The sequence below is a fragment of the Gavialis gangeticus genome, unplaced genomic scaffold (genome assembly GCF_001723915.1).
Source record: "Gavialis gangeticus isolate Ggan-Ray unplaced genomic scaffold, GavGan_comp1, whole genome shotgun sequence".
In the NCBI taxonomy this organism is placed as follows: domain Eukaryota; kingdom Metazoa; phylum Chordata; order Crocodylia; family Gavialidae; genus Gavialis; species Gavialis gangeticus.
The window spans coordinates 6,700,703-6,715,002 of record NW_017728973.1 but is presented as its reverse complement, the minus strand read 5'-3'; the positions used below and the strand labels follow the sequence as shown (position 1 = coordinate 6,715,002).

General features: G+C 51.3%; 1 non-coding gene across 1 annotated transcript; it reads left to right on the top strand.

Moving 5' to 3' along the window:
- Positions 1-1,321: 1,321 nt before the first annotated feature.
- Positions 1,322-1,395, top strand: TRNAN-GUU. Its single transcript has one exon. It is a non-coding gene; the product is annotated as a tRNA-Asn (tRNA).
- The last annotated feature ends 12,905 nt before the right edge of the window (positions 1,396-14,300 follow it).

Here is a 14,300-nt window from a genome sequence, read left to right as displayed (position 1 = left end):
CGATTGCACAGCAGACTGGAAGTAGCAGCTTACTACACAGAGCTGATTTCAGAATGAGCTGGATTTTGTTTGTTTGACTGGTTTAGGGGAAGGGGTTTTGGGCGGGGGTTGGGTTTGGTTTGGTTTTTTTGCAAGGAGCCACTTAAACCCTCCCACGGGCAAGTGCTGCTTTCGCCATTTATTTTACTTAAAGAGCTCAGGCCTGCAAAAGACAGAGGGCCAGATTTCCACCGGAGCTCAAAGCTCATCTCTTGGGGGCGGGGGGGCATCCGTGTGTTCTCAGCAGAGTTGGGCTCAGATTTTCCATGGGGCTTGGCATTTATTTTTAGACACCTAAATCAAGGCCAGATTTTCAAGCAGAGCTCAGGACCCAAACTGTGCCCAGTGTGCGGAGCTCCTCCTTGGAACAGGAAGCCAGACCAAACGCAACCAAGCCAGGAGGGGCCCTTCTGCTCCTCTGACAACCTGAAGCCAAGGTTTTTATCCGGAGTGCGTCCTCTTGAAGCCGGGAGTGTTTCCCCCTCTCGGGGAGCCAGCCGTGCTGCGATGCCTGCGTGCATGGCCCCACGCCCCGGCCCTGGAGAAGGGCTGCCTGTGCAGGCTGGGTCCAGCAGCACCCCGGGGCTTCCTGCGCCGCTGGGCCAGTTACTCAGCACCCTGCTTGAGTCCCATGGCTCCACTGCTCCCAGAAAGGGCTGGATCGGTTGCCCACCTTCTCATTTGCCTTGCATTTTACAGCATGAAACAGGGCAGGGCTGGGGACCGCGCCGGCAGCATCCAGCAGGACAGGCTCCCCCGATCGCTGAGCGACCCCTTCCTTCTTGTTTCAAGCACGGCTCCCCGGCTGAGATCCTTGGGAGCTGGCCCTTGATAATCAGCAGCCCCTCCCAACCCCGGATCCTTTGACACAATAACAGCGTAATCAATAAATACCCCCCTCCCCTTCCTTCCCCCCCTCCCAACCCAGCCAGACTTTTGACTCCATTGAAAGCTCCTCTGCTCCAGGCACTGCCACCCCCCGGGACTTCCCCATGGTCATGGAGGGGGAGCACCCCCTTGCCCCCTCAATGATCACTGCTCAGCGGTGTCCTCTCCCATGCCAAACCGCTGCAAGGTTGGGAGTGCGTCTGTCTAGACCTTCCCTCCAGCTCTGCGCATGCTCCCCCCGGCAGCTCCCGCCCCACAGGCTGCCCCTGCCTGGCTGCCACCTCGTCTCCCTCTGGCTGGCACCGCTAGGGCCCGGCCCTTCCCCGTGTCCCCAGCGGCCGCAGCCAGAGCTGCTCTCGCTTGACTAGGCCGGCGCGAACCGCCTTCCGCGCCGGTCTCTGTGGCGCAATCGGTGAGCGCGTTCGGCTGTTAACCGAAAGGTTGGTGGTTCGAGCCCACCCAGGGACGGGGTTGAGCTTTTGGCTCCAATTCCCTTTTCGTTTTTTTCTTCCACGTCTGGCACAAAAGGCCTGCGGCGGGAATCCCGACGGAGCGCCGGGCGCCGCGCTGGCAGGCCGCAGTTACCCGGGAGTTTCCGGCCTCTGCGGCGGAAGAGAAGTGGGTCGCCCTTGGGGTGCCATCCGTCTGCTGCACGTGGGCTCGCCCCGCCACCCCCCGTCCCGCCGGGCCCAGTCCACGGTGTCTCCAGCCCTCCATGGCTTTCCCCAGCGCTGCTTCTCTTTTTCCCACCCCACCAGGCCGGACCCACCTCCCTGCCCTCCTCCAGGCCTCTGGTGACAGTGCCCTAACCCTGATGTTCCCTTCGTCTCTTGTCCTTGGCCCTGGCACCATCTCCAGCCCTCGGGTGCCATTGCTCAGGCCCAGTCCCTTCTTCTCACTGCCTCTACAGCGCCCGCTCTGTGTGCGCAAGGATCTCAGTCACCCATACTGCTTTCTGATCTCCCCCCTCCAGCATCTGGATGCCTTTGTCTGGCACTGCCCGCTCTGGTACGGGCCTCTCCTCTTCCCTGGACCAGGCCATGGTGGGATGTCCACCTTCTTCCTTCCAGTCCTGCTGCTCCTAATCTCTCTCTGTTCCCACTCTTCTTCTCCTGACCAGTGCTGCACCCAGATCTTCTGTCCTCTCCTTTCCCCTGATGCTGCCTTCTCCCATCAACCCAATTCTGCCCCCCAGCCTCCTCTCCAGGCCTTAATTCCCTGCCCCCTCTCCTCCTCACCTCCCACACTCATTTTTGGTGACATCAGTTTCCACCACTGATGATCCACTGACCCCACAGCTGTGTTTCCCCATCTCCATCAGTTTGACTTGCCATAATTCTCTCAAAAAACAGGTTTTTGCTTGATGTGGCCTTCACCAAATGCTCCTTTGTCTCTGTTGCCCTTATTCCCACTTCTGACCCTACCTAGTCTCTTTTGACAGTAGTTTCCCCTGGCAGCCTGCCACCTATGGCTTCTACCCATTCCACAGGGATGACTTCCAGTCTGCTCTCTCCTCCTCTTCCTCTTCCTCCTCCTCCCTGCCATAGGATATGGTCCAGGTTCATTTTCCTTACTCCTTTTTTCCCCTCTATCCCATCCCAAGGTTCATCCAGGTCTGGTTCACACCCAAAACCCACTTTCTCTGCTCTTGCTATCATGTTGTGGGGTGTCTCTCTAGCAGAAATCCCACGACTGTAATTTCTTCTGCTACCAATGTAGTCTCTCCTCCTATAGTGCTGAAGTCTTCCTATCTAAAACCATTTATTTCTCTTTCTTATAGAATCCCATACCTACAGTCCCAACCACCTTTTGCCACCTTTGACCTGCCCTTCTTCCTGCCTAAACTTCTCTCTCTGCATGGGATCTCACTGGTTTCTCCCAAGAGTGAACTGACCTCTCTTCCTATGACCTGCTCCATTGTTACAGACACTCTAGTTTCTCATCTGCTCTCCTCCTCTGACCCCCTTCCCTTAGCAGCTCCATCCTCTGGTCTCCTTCACCCTTTCATTCTCCTTTGATTCTTTCCCTCTGCAATGCAAACATGCTTTAATCTCTCCCAGCTTCAGAAAGCCCACCTTGACCCTACTTGCATCTCTAATTATCTCTCTACCCCCACTTCCATCTCCCAGGTCATGGACCAGACTATTTCACAACCCATGTCTGCAATTTTCCTCTTTTAATTCCAGTCTATACCCCCTCCAGTATGGCTTCCACCTCTTGCACTTTGCTGAAACTGTTCTCACTGAAATCCCTAATGACTGCTTCCTAGCCAAGCTCAGAATCTGTACCCTGTCCACATCATCCCTGACCCATTGTTTGCCTTTGATATCCATTGGCCATGATCTTCTTGAAATCTTGTCCTCTCTTGGCTTCTGTAGCTCTGTCCTCTTCTGCTTCTACTCCCATCTCCCCCACTGCTCTTCCATCCCATCCTCTGGAGGATGCTCCTCACGCTGGGCAATTTGGTGGTTGCATCAGAGGAGAAAGCAGACCTCTTTAACCAATTCTTCACCTCCGTTTTCTTGTGCAGGGACCGGGACTTCCCTGCTGTGATAGAAGCCGGACTTGAGGGGATCGCCTTCAGACCTCAGGTTGGGGAGGACCGGGTTAGAGAGCTTCTGGAGGGGCTGGACGCGTTCAAGTCAGCGGGTCCGGATGATCTCCACCCCAGGGTGTTGAGGGAGCTAGCTGGGGTTATTGCGGGGCCCCTGGCACGGCTCTATGAGCGATCGTGGTGCTTGGGCCAGGTGCCAGATGATTGGAAGGTAGCAAATGTGGTCCCCATCTTCAAGAAGGGGAAGAGGGAGGACCCGGGTAACTATAGGCCCGTCAGTCTTACCTCAATCCTGGGGAAACTCTTTGAGAAGATCATCAAGGAGCACATTTGTGATGGGCCGGCATCAGAAATGATGCTCAGGGGCAATCAGCATGGATTTATTAGGGGGAGATCATGTCAGACCAACCTGATTGCCTTCTACGATCAGGTCACAAAGGCCATGGATGCAGGTGTCGCGGTGGATGTAGTCTTTCTGGACTTCAGCAAGGCCTTTGACACCGTCTCTCACCCCATCCTAGTTAAAAAACTAGGTGACTGTGGCATCGATGCCTACACAGTCAGATGGATTGCAGATTGGCTGAGGGGTCGCACTCAGAGGGTGGTGGTGGATGGGTCATATTCGACCTGGGGGGAGGTGGGTAGCGGAGTCCCCCAGGGCTCGGTCCTGGGGCCTGCGCTGTTCAATTTCTTCATCAGCGATCTGGATGATGGGGTGGAAAGTAACCTGTTTAAATTCGCTGATGACACCAAAATTTGGGGGGAGGTGAGCACGCTAGCAGGGAGGGAGAGATTGCAGAGGGATCTGGATAGGTTACAGGGGTGGGCTAACAGGAACAGGATGCGTTTTAATACGGACAAGTGCAGGGTGCTGCACTTGGGCAGTAGGAACCAGCAGCACACTTACACAATGGGGAACTCCCTACTCGAGAGCACGGAGGCAGAAAGAGATCTTGGAGTCATTATTGACTCCAAGATGAACATGGGCCGACAATGCGAGGTCATGGTTGGCAGGGCTAACCGGACCTTGTCGTGCATCCACAGGTGCATCTCAAGTAGAGCCAAGGAGGTGATCCTCCCCCTCTACGCGACGCTGGTCAGGCCACAGCTGGAGTATTGTGTCCAGTTCTGTGCGCCCCATTTCAAGAGGGATGTGGACAACATGGAGAGGGTCCAGAGGAGGGCCACCCGCATGATCCGGGGACAACAGGGCAGACCCTACAGTGAGAGACTGCGGGACCTGAACCTATTCAGCCTCCACAAGAGAAGGCTGAGGGGGGACCTGGTGACCGTCTATAGACTCACTAGGGGGGACCAGAAGGGTTTGGGGGAGACGCTGTTTCCCCTAGCGCCCGCTGGCATAACAAGGAGTAATGGGCACAAGTTGATGGAGAGGAGGTATAGATTGGACATCCGCAAAAACTACTTCACAGTTAGGGCGGCTAGGAGCTGGAACCAACTTCCAAGGGAAGTGGTGCTGGCCCCTACCCTGGGGGTCTTTAAGAAGAGGCTGGATGCCTACCTGGCTGGACTCGTTTGAGTCCCATTTCTCTTTTTGGGGTTTTTTGTTGTTCTCCCGCCCTGGCGGGGGGTCGGGCTAGAAGATCTACTAGGTCCCTTCCGACCCTTAATCTATGAATCTATGAATCTATGAAAACCTCATTCCAAGGTTCTTTGGGGCGGCAACAGGGCTCTCCTCCCTTGGTCTGCTTCATTTCTCCCTTTACACTTTAGCTCTAGGTCATCTCATCTGCAAACACAAATTCAGCCACCCTGGGAATGAGGTGACTCATTTGTACTTGAAATCCCTCTCCTGCACAGAGTAAAATTTCAATTTGTGTCTCTTGACACCTTCTCAGCGAGCTAGCTCAAGCTCAACATGGCCAAAAAGGTTCTTTCTATCTTCCCTATTAGCCCTCACCCTGTCTCCTTTATTCATTTGGACACTTAAACCATTCTCCCTGTCATTCTGGCCTGTACCTGGGGCATTGATTGTGACTTGCACTCCTCCCTTGGTCTTCTCCTGCAGACTACATCTAAGTCTTGCAGATGTGTTGTGCATAACACCACTAAAACTTGGCTTTCTACCCATCCACATGAGAACTCTTTCATCGCTGCACATCTTAATTACTGCAACAGCTTCTTTTTTGGCCTTGACAAATGTTCTTGCCCTTCATGCTTATTCACCATGCTGTTATGAAGCTCACTTTCTTAGTCTATGGCACTGTCCATGTCACCCTTCTCCCTCCATCCCTTTGCTGGCTCTCCCTTCTCTATCCCTGTAATACAAGGTCCTTGCTTTCACTTCCAAGACCCTTCACAGCCTATAACCTACCAAACTTCCTTCTCATTTGCTATCAAGATGTCAATTCCTGCTCTGGATCAGCCCATGATACCAGCCTCCATCCCCAGCTTGTTACATTTTTAGGCAAGCTTTCTTTCTCTCTTTTGTGATTGTAAGGAGCTCCTGCATGCATCTTCATTATCCTCCTCCAAATCTCTCCTTACACTTCTGCCATGCCATAACACCTACAAAATAGCTTACTGATTAGCATGTATGAGCAGCCTCATCACGCTGAATCATACTTGTCATACTGTGTTTCCATGCTCCCATTTCTGTGTCCATCTCCTGTCTCTTGTCTTGTACTTCAGGTGCAAACTCTTTGTGGCAGGGACTGACTTTCTGTTCTGTGAATGTATGGTGCCTGGCATAACAGGATCCTGCCCATAGCTGGAGTTCCTAGGTGCTACTTTGCCACAAATTCCTAATGAAAGGGTGTCACAGATTCATTTTGTTATGTCTCCAAGTCCTCCCTTAAGGTGTAGGCACAGAGTTTCTTTTCATCATATAGAATAATAGGATAATAAGACAATAGGGATGGAAGATGACTCAAGATTATATAATCCTCTGCCCTGCTCAGGGCAGGATTGTCCCTGACTAAACTACTCCAGCCAACTGTTGGTGTAACCTACCTTTGGCAGTTTCCAGGGATGGAGATTCTACAACCAGTGTAGGAAGCCTGTTCTGATGCTTGGCCACCCTCATAGTCCACAAGTCCCTCCTAATCTCCAATCTAAATTTCCCTTGATGCAGCCTGAGGCCTGTTCCTAGTCCTGTCCCCTGGCATGGAGAACAAACAATTTCTATCCTCTCTGTAATCACCCTTCAGGTATTTAAAGATTGATACAAAATCCCCTCTCAGTCCTCTCTTCTTCAAACTAAATAACCCTAGGTCTTTCAGTCTTTCCTCATAAATTATGGTTCCCAGGCCTCTAACAAGTTTTGTCACTCTCTCTGCTGGAGTCATGGCATAATAGAAAAACAGAGCAGGGCAGAAGCTCAGGAGATCACATCTAGTCCAACCCTCTGCTTGAGAGAGGATCATCCCTGTCTAAAAACTATCCCAGCTAAGTGTTTGTCTGACCTGCCCTGAAAAGTGTCCAGTGATGGAGGTTCCACAGTCTCTAGAGTTAATCTGTTCCAGTGCTTAACCCCCCTCAGAGCTGGAAACATTCTTCCTAACATCTAGCTTCATTTTCTCTTGTTGAAGTTGAAGACCAAAAGCTTTTGGTCCAGTTCCCTATGGCCATAGAGAAGAGTTTATCTCCAGACTCTTTACCACAACCTTTTTTGGCTTTGAAGATGTTTATCCAGTGCTCTCTCAGTCTTTTCTTCTCTAAACCAAATAGCCCCATTTTTTTTCAGCTGTTCTATTCATGTCATGTTTTCTAGACCTCTAAACATTTATATTGCTTTACCTGGTCTCTTGAACTGGAGTGGGACTTTTAGGAAATAAAACAATTGTGTGTGTGTATGCAGAGGACTTCCAGCAGAGGTCATATCTTTTATTAGACCGACTAGATTTTTTGGGGAAAAAAATCTTGAATTGCAAGCTTTGGGGCATAAACACCCTTCTTCAGGCATAGGAGAAAAGATTGTAAAAGTTCTCCTGGGTAGAAATGAAAGTTCATATTTCATAGAAAAGTTGAAGGTGTGGTAAAATCTCCTGTTACCTCAAGGTAAACAGACTATTCCAACTTTTCGCTAAGCCTAACCTGCATATAAAATTAACTGTTCAATTTTACCACACTTTCAACTCTCCTATGAAATATGAACTTTCATTTCTACCCAGGAGAACTTTTATAAACTTTTCTCCTATGCCTGAAGAAGGGTAATTGTGCCTAAAAGCTTGCTATTAAATATTTTTTTTTGCAAAAATCTAGTTGGTCTAATAAAAGATATCACCTTTACCACAAGTCCTGATTGTTTTTGCCTCTAGACCAATATGGCTACAACTTGGACACTGTACTTCCCCCCTCCCCCTGCCCCCCCAAGGCATTTTGATTGTTTTCAGCACTACCTTGTGGGGTGGGGGGTAACAGGACCAGCCAGTGACAAACTTTAGGGCACCTATTCCCAATCACCTTGGCATGCCTTGAGATCCTTTCAGGGGCGATCCAAAATGTTAGCACTATTAGGTGAGCAGACATGATTCACAAAATAAACCCAAAGATTTCAGTGTTAAAAGCATTCTGACTTGTTGTAACCTGAGTTCTTTGCAACAGAAGAATTGTTCTATTATTTTCTCATAAGCAAAAAAATAGTGAAAACTAAGACCTGGTATTTTCCAAGGGTGCCTTGAGTCTATTTGGGCGCCTTGGGTCTAAAAAGCTTGAGAATCACTGCTTTAGGGGCTGTATTTCCAACAGATCTCAGCACCCAGGCCTGCTTTTCAAAGGAGGCCAGCTCCCAGTTCACTCTAAGCCTGCAAGCATTAACCATGTGCTTTGCCCTTCGGTCCCTTGGACTGTCGATGCGAATGAATTGGAAGACAGGCAAGATCAGGCCATGGGGAGTCAAGAAAGTTATGCATGTGAGTCAAGTTACACCCATGCAGCAATGGCAGCTGAGCAGTTGAAAACCTGGTGCCAGGAGCCCACAACAGGTGAAAAGTATGATGAGCTCAGTGCCAATCAGCTCCCACATATGAAAATGTCAGAAGATATAAATGAGATAGCATTAATAGTGGCAGCATTGATAGGCGAGTTGATAACAGTCTTCAGATACTTGCAGGGTGATTAAAGAGAGTTTTTTCTCTGTGGTTATAGGGACAGGACTAGGAGGAATGCCTAGAGATGCAGCAGAAGAAATTTAGGTTGGAAATTAGGAAGATCTTTCTGACTAGGAGGGTGTTCAAGCACTGAAACAGGCTACCCAGAGAAGCTGTGGGATCTCCATCCCTGGAAATGTTCAAGAGCAGGTTGGAGAGATCTGTGGGTGGGATGGTTTAGTCAAAGATGAACCTGCCTTGAGCAGGGCGTTGGATTACACTTTGTCAGCTCCCTTCAGCCCTACTTTCCTGTGATCCTATTAAAATTGATCAAAAACATGAAAGTAATAACATTTTTTAAAGCAGAACAGTCAGGAAGGTGGATGGAAGTCCATTTGTTAGCTGTCTACAGAGCTGTGTCCAGGGAAATATGTTAAAGGCTAGGAGGGGGATTTTTGTTGCTTAAATCTCCTGCTTATCCTGATCGTTTTTCTGAGGGTTGAAGCCAGTGTGGCAAAGTTAAGGTTTTAATGTAGGGTTTGAAATCCTGCCAGAGCCTTCCAGGAGGATCTCTGTTGTTTTATAATATCGAGGACATAAAGCTAATAACATCCAAGCCTCGCGTTTTAAAGGAGAAGCAGGGAAATCATTCATTCCGCTGTAGGAAGAGGAGGGAAATTCTGTGTGGCTTTGTTATCCTGGAGGAGAGAGGTGAGGATTCCTCTGGGCTTTCAAACCTCCGCAAATCTAACTCTTTGGAAAGCAGACAGCACAGCAAGGGCACCCCGATCCCTGCGTAACGCCCCGATATACAGCACGGGATGTTTTCCTGCGTCAGAAAGGTGCGGGGGACGTAACAATGGGACAGGCGAATGAGGCTTTGCAAGGCGCAGCCGCTCTTGTGCTTAGTGTTTCCCTTTCGCAGTGAGGTCTGAGGTCTCTTGCCAGGTCCACTGGGGCTTTTTTTATATACATCAATTCCAGCAAACATCACTCGGTAGTGGCAAACGCTCCCCCTGCCCAAAGGAAACAGCGTTGGGTGGATGGCGGGTAAGGGGCGGGGGGGTGTTCCTTTAAGAGCGTTGTTGCCTTCAGCAATATCAGCATTCAATAAACAGGCCTAAAGTTTTCATTTAAACCAGGTGGCCTAATCTGTTGTGCATTTCGACAGGGTTTCTATACACATGGATCCTTTTCCCTTTGGCACGACATCACTCCTCCGCATTAAACATTTAATCCCGTCTCCTGCAGAACACTGGAGAGCTGGGGGGTGGGGGTGCTGAAGAAACCCAATCCCCTTCAGAGAAGCAAATCTCCCTTTAACTTCGTGCATTAAAAACAAAATCCCGCAGAATCATTTGCAAGAGGCTCCCCCCCTCCCCCAACAGTCTGCGGCTCGCTCTATTAAAATACATTTTATTGCGTATTAACTTTCCAAGGCAAGGACTGGGGTTGCTTCTTGTTTCCTTCCTTCCTTCCTTCCTTTTTTGACATTTTTCCGGGGAAAAGGTCTGCCCCGGGGCTCGTAGGGAAAGGGGAGGTCTAACCCCTGCCTGGCCACCAGTGACTCCGGCTCGGCACTTTCCCGGCGCCCTCCGGCCGATGCCATCGGTGGCGTTAGGCATCGCTGGGATGAGGCCACGTGCGGCTGCGGTGGCGGACCGGGGGCTGCGGTCGGACGCGGGAAGGGACCACTGCAGCGCCCGCGGAGGGAAAATGGAGCGAGGGGAAGAAAATGGAGTGGGAGACGCGAGAGAAACGGGGGAGGGAGACAGGAGGCGAAACTGACCCCGGCGCTGCCCCGCCCGGGGCTGAGCGCTGCCCCTCGCCCTCCCCCAGCGCCCGGCTCACTCCGGGGAAGCGATCTCCCCGGCTCGGCGATCAGCTGTGTCCGCTTTGTCTTCCCTGCCCGCCGCCTCCGCTCTCCCTGCCTTTGTCTCCTGTCCTTCTCCCAGCCTCCCCTCCAGGCAGCGGGGGCCCGCCGGGTCGGGGCCCGGATCTCCCCGCGGCTCGGTCTCTTGCTGTGCTCCCTCACTGCCCCAAAGCACCGGGGTCTCGTGCGAGCCCCCCGTTTCCAGCTCCGGGGTGGATCAGCCTCGGTGTCCGGGCAGCGTGGAGGGGTGCGACGATGGTGGCTGGTCGCCCCCGCCTCACCTGTCCCACATCCTCCTGGGGGAGGTATGCCCCCATGAGGGATGGAGGGATGGATGGGTCAAATTCTGTGCGCCCCCCGTCTTAGTGTCCCTGCGTTTGCACGTGCCCGGCATCCTCCCTCTGTCGCCACGGAGACATTTCCAAGGGCTCGATGCAAAGAAACTCCCCAGTTGAGTCCCCGGGAAGAGTGCCCATTCACGGCCACGGGCTTCGAAGCAGCCCCGCAGCCCGGCCCTTGCTGCCGGCCCCATTTCCACGGCGCTTGGGGGTGTTGTAGCGAGGCGTCCGTCTCCCTCCAACTCTTCCCCCTTTCAGCTGCCTTCTCCATTTCCCCGCGCCTTTCACTCCTCGATGTCGCCCGTCTGTCTGTCATCTACTCCCATCTATCCATCCATCTCCATTCGTATCTATCAATCTACATCTGCTCCTTTGTGCCTTGATTAGCACAAGAAAGAGCTGAAACCACAATAGCCCTCTCCCGCCTTCCCTCTTTAAAACGAAGGCTTTTTCACAAAAAAAAATAGATTTAGAGTCTTCCCCCGCATCTTCTCCAGTCGTTTTTTCCCTACCTTTCTAATTATGTTTTTTTCATCCTAACTTTCTCTGGGTGTCGACAACAAACCCTCTCCCCGCCTCCCATCTCATTCGGAGAATCCGCCCGGAAGGTAACTGGGTCTTGTAATTCAGTGATTCCTCTTCTGTAATAATCCCTTCCCTCCAGTCCCTCATTTCCTTTCTTGGCGTGTGGGTCTCTAAAGGGAATCACTGAATTACGTGCGTGTGTGTATACACACATACATATACATATATGTGTGTATGTATAGATAGAGACATAGATATGTGTGTGTGTATACACACACAGGTGTATATATAGTGCAACTGTGTATACACACAAATATACATGCACACACTCGCACTCTACATATACAGTGACGTGCTGTGTTGTGTGTAAACACAATGATCGCTTTTTCTCTCTATCTCGCCGATATATAAATGTATATATATCCAATTATATATTATACACGTTGTATGTATTATACACCTGATGAAGGGGAGTTGTGCCCGAAAGCTTGCAATTAATTTTTTTTTGTTGCAAAAATCTTGTTGATCTAATAAAAGATATCACCTGTACCACGAGCCCTGATTGCTTTTTCCTGTAGACCAATACAGCTACAACCTGGATACCTTATACGCATGTGTACACTCACACACATATACATATATGCCTGTGTGTGAATATTACACACAGGTGTGTGTTACACTGTATATAATACACACGTGTAGTGTGTGTGTGTGTGTGTGGGGGGGTGCACATACACCCCTGTCACCCCATGTGTAGATCCTTTCCCCCGCCCCGGCCCCCGTGCGCAGCCCACCCCCCGGACGAGATCCGAGGGTCACCATTGTTTTTCCTCCCCCCGATGCAAAGCGGAGCCTGCCTCGCGCGGGGCGTTGAACCGCAAGGAAGCGGCATCGAGGCGGGTGCCTTCAGTTCATTCATAAAAGCGGGCTGGGATCCGCGGCTTGGCCCGGGGCCCCTCCCGCACGTGCTGCTACTTCTTCGCCCTTGGTCCCAGCGCGCCCCTCCCGGCGCCCAGGGCTCGCTGGTGCTCAGACTCCGCGTGAGCTCAGTGATCGCTCCTTCTTCCCGGCTCATGTAGCACCAGGCTCACTTCCCGGCCTAATGAAGGAGGGCAGGGAGATCACGCAGCACACGCGGGGGGTGAGATCTGGGCGCCTTTTTGGACAACGGCATGGGGGCAGCCCTCTCCCCCAAAGCTGGAGCTGGGCCCCGAGCCTCCTGGTGTGGCCTCTGCCTCGTGTCAGTGCTGCGAGGCAGGAGTCAGGCTGGGGGCTAACGGGAGGTATTCCCATCCCATGCGGTGTGATGCGCCTGTGGGCACAGACATCTTCCTGCAGGGATACCCCCCCCCCATTGCCCTTTTCTCTCTGGCTGCCATAGTATCGGCCCCTGTGGCTGGGAGGAACCCTAGTTACTCCCCCCTAGGACTGAGTAACTCCTTTCAAAAGGCCATGTGGGCAAATGAGTCCAGGAGATAAACTCCACGCGTGCCCATTTCACAGTCTGGAAATGCCGCGTTGGTGGGGAGGGAGCAGCCGCCCGGACTCTGCCAAGAGCAGGCTCCGTGTCAGCCTCCGCCTGGCGACTGGCCCTCCTTTCGCATCGCACGCGGCGGATAATGAAGGATGAAAAAGTCAGAAGGCCGCCAGAGGAGGGGATCCGCGTTCAAACCGGGGCCGAGGGCAGATCCTTTGTCCCGCCGCGCTTCTCTTCGGCCTGCCACCCCGCCAGCCTTGCCCACGCAGGCCCTCAGCGCCGCGGCACAGGCCCCAGGGCCCCGCACCGTGCTGCAGGGCCCCGCGCGCGGCCCGGCGGACTCCGCCCTGGCCTCTAGTGCTCGGGTCCTGCAGGGGCCTTTCTCATGCGGGTTGCCGCAGGATTATTATTATGATCTCTATTATTCTTATCATTATTACTATTATTACCGTGACCGTCATCGTTATGATTCTTGTTGTTATGGCTGTTGTCGTCGTCATCACTATCATTATTATTGCCGTTGTCGTGCTCATTCTTATTGTTGTCATCATCACCATCATCACCACCACCATCATTACTATTACTATTATTAGTATTACTATTACTATATCTATTGCTATTACTACTACTATTATTAACAGCATTGCTATTACTATTGCTATTTCTATTACTATTATTGCTATTACTATTGCTATTATTACTATTATTGCTCTTACTTTTCCTATTGCTGTTACTATTATTGCTATTACTTTTGCTATTACTATTATTGCTATTACTATTGCTATTATTACTGTTACTATTTTTGCTATTACTATTGCTTTACTGTTATTGGTATTACTATTGCTATTGCTATTATTACTGTTACTGTTATTGCTCTTACTCTTCCTATTGCTATTACTATTGCTATTACTGTTGCTATTACTATTGCTACTGCTATTACTATTATTACTATTACTACTATTGCTATTACTGTGCGATTCCCAGCTGGGCAGGGTGGAGATCAGGCAAATGCAATTAAATGCCCCCTTTCCCTTCCCTCGTCAGCCTGTTTGTTTTGCAAGGTTGTCCGTTTTCCCCTCCGCTCCTGACCCTGCCTTCTTTCCAGCTTCCCTTCAGCGTTTTATTTTATTACTGCTTCGTGTCTGCGCGCTGATCAATAAATCTTTCCTTTGGAAAAAAAAAAGAGAGAGAGAGGAGAAGTAGACAGATTGAACATATGTCATCTGGACAAGAAGAGCCTTGATGCAAACAAAACGCTGTTCCATCCAATAGGCAAAATGCCATGGCAACAGCCAACCCCCTCGCCCCCCACTTCTCGCCATCTAGCTGCTGCCTGGGGAAAAGGGCTGCTTTTGCTGCCTCCCAGTGGTAGCAAGAGGCGCATCCCACCTACAGCGCGAAAGTCCAGGCACAAGATTAACGACCAGCCCAGGAAACAGCGTGGACACAGCTGGATCCAGGCAGACCGCTCCATGCTCTGAGGCATCATCGTGGCATCTCGTAATCCCGGTTGGGTGTTTTTGTTCCTGCCCCATGTGGAAAGAGCTGGGGGTGC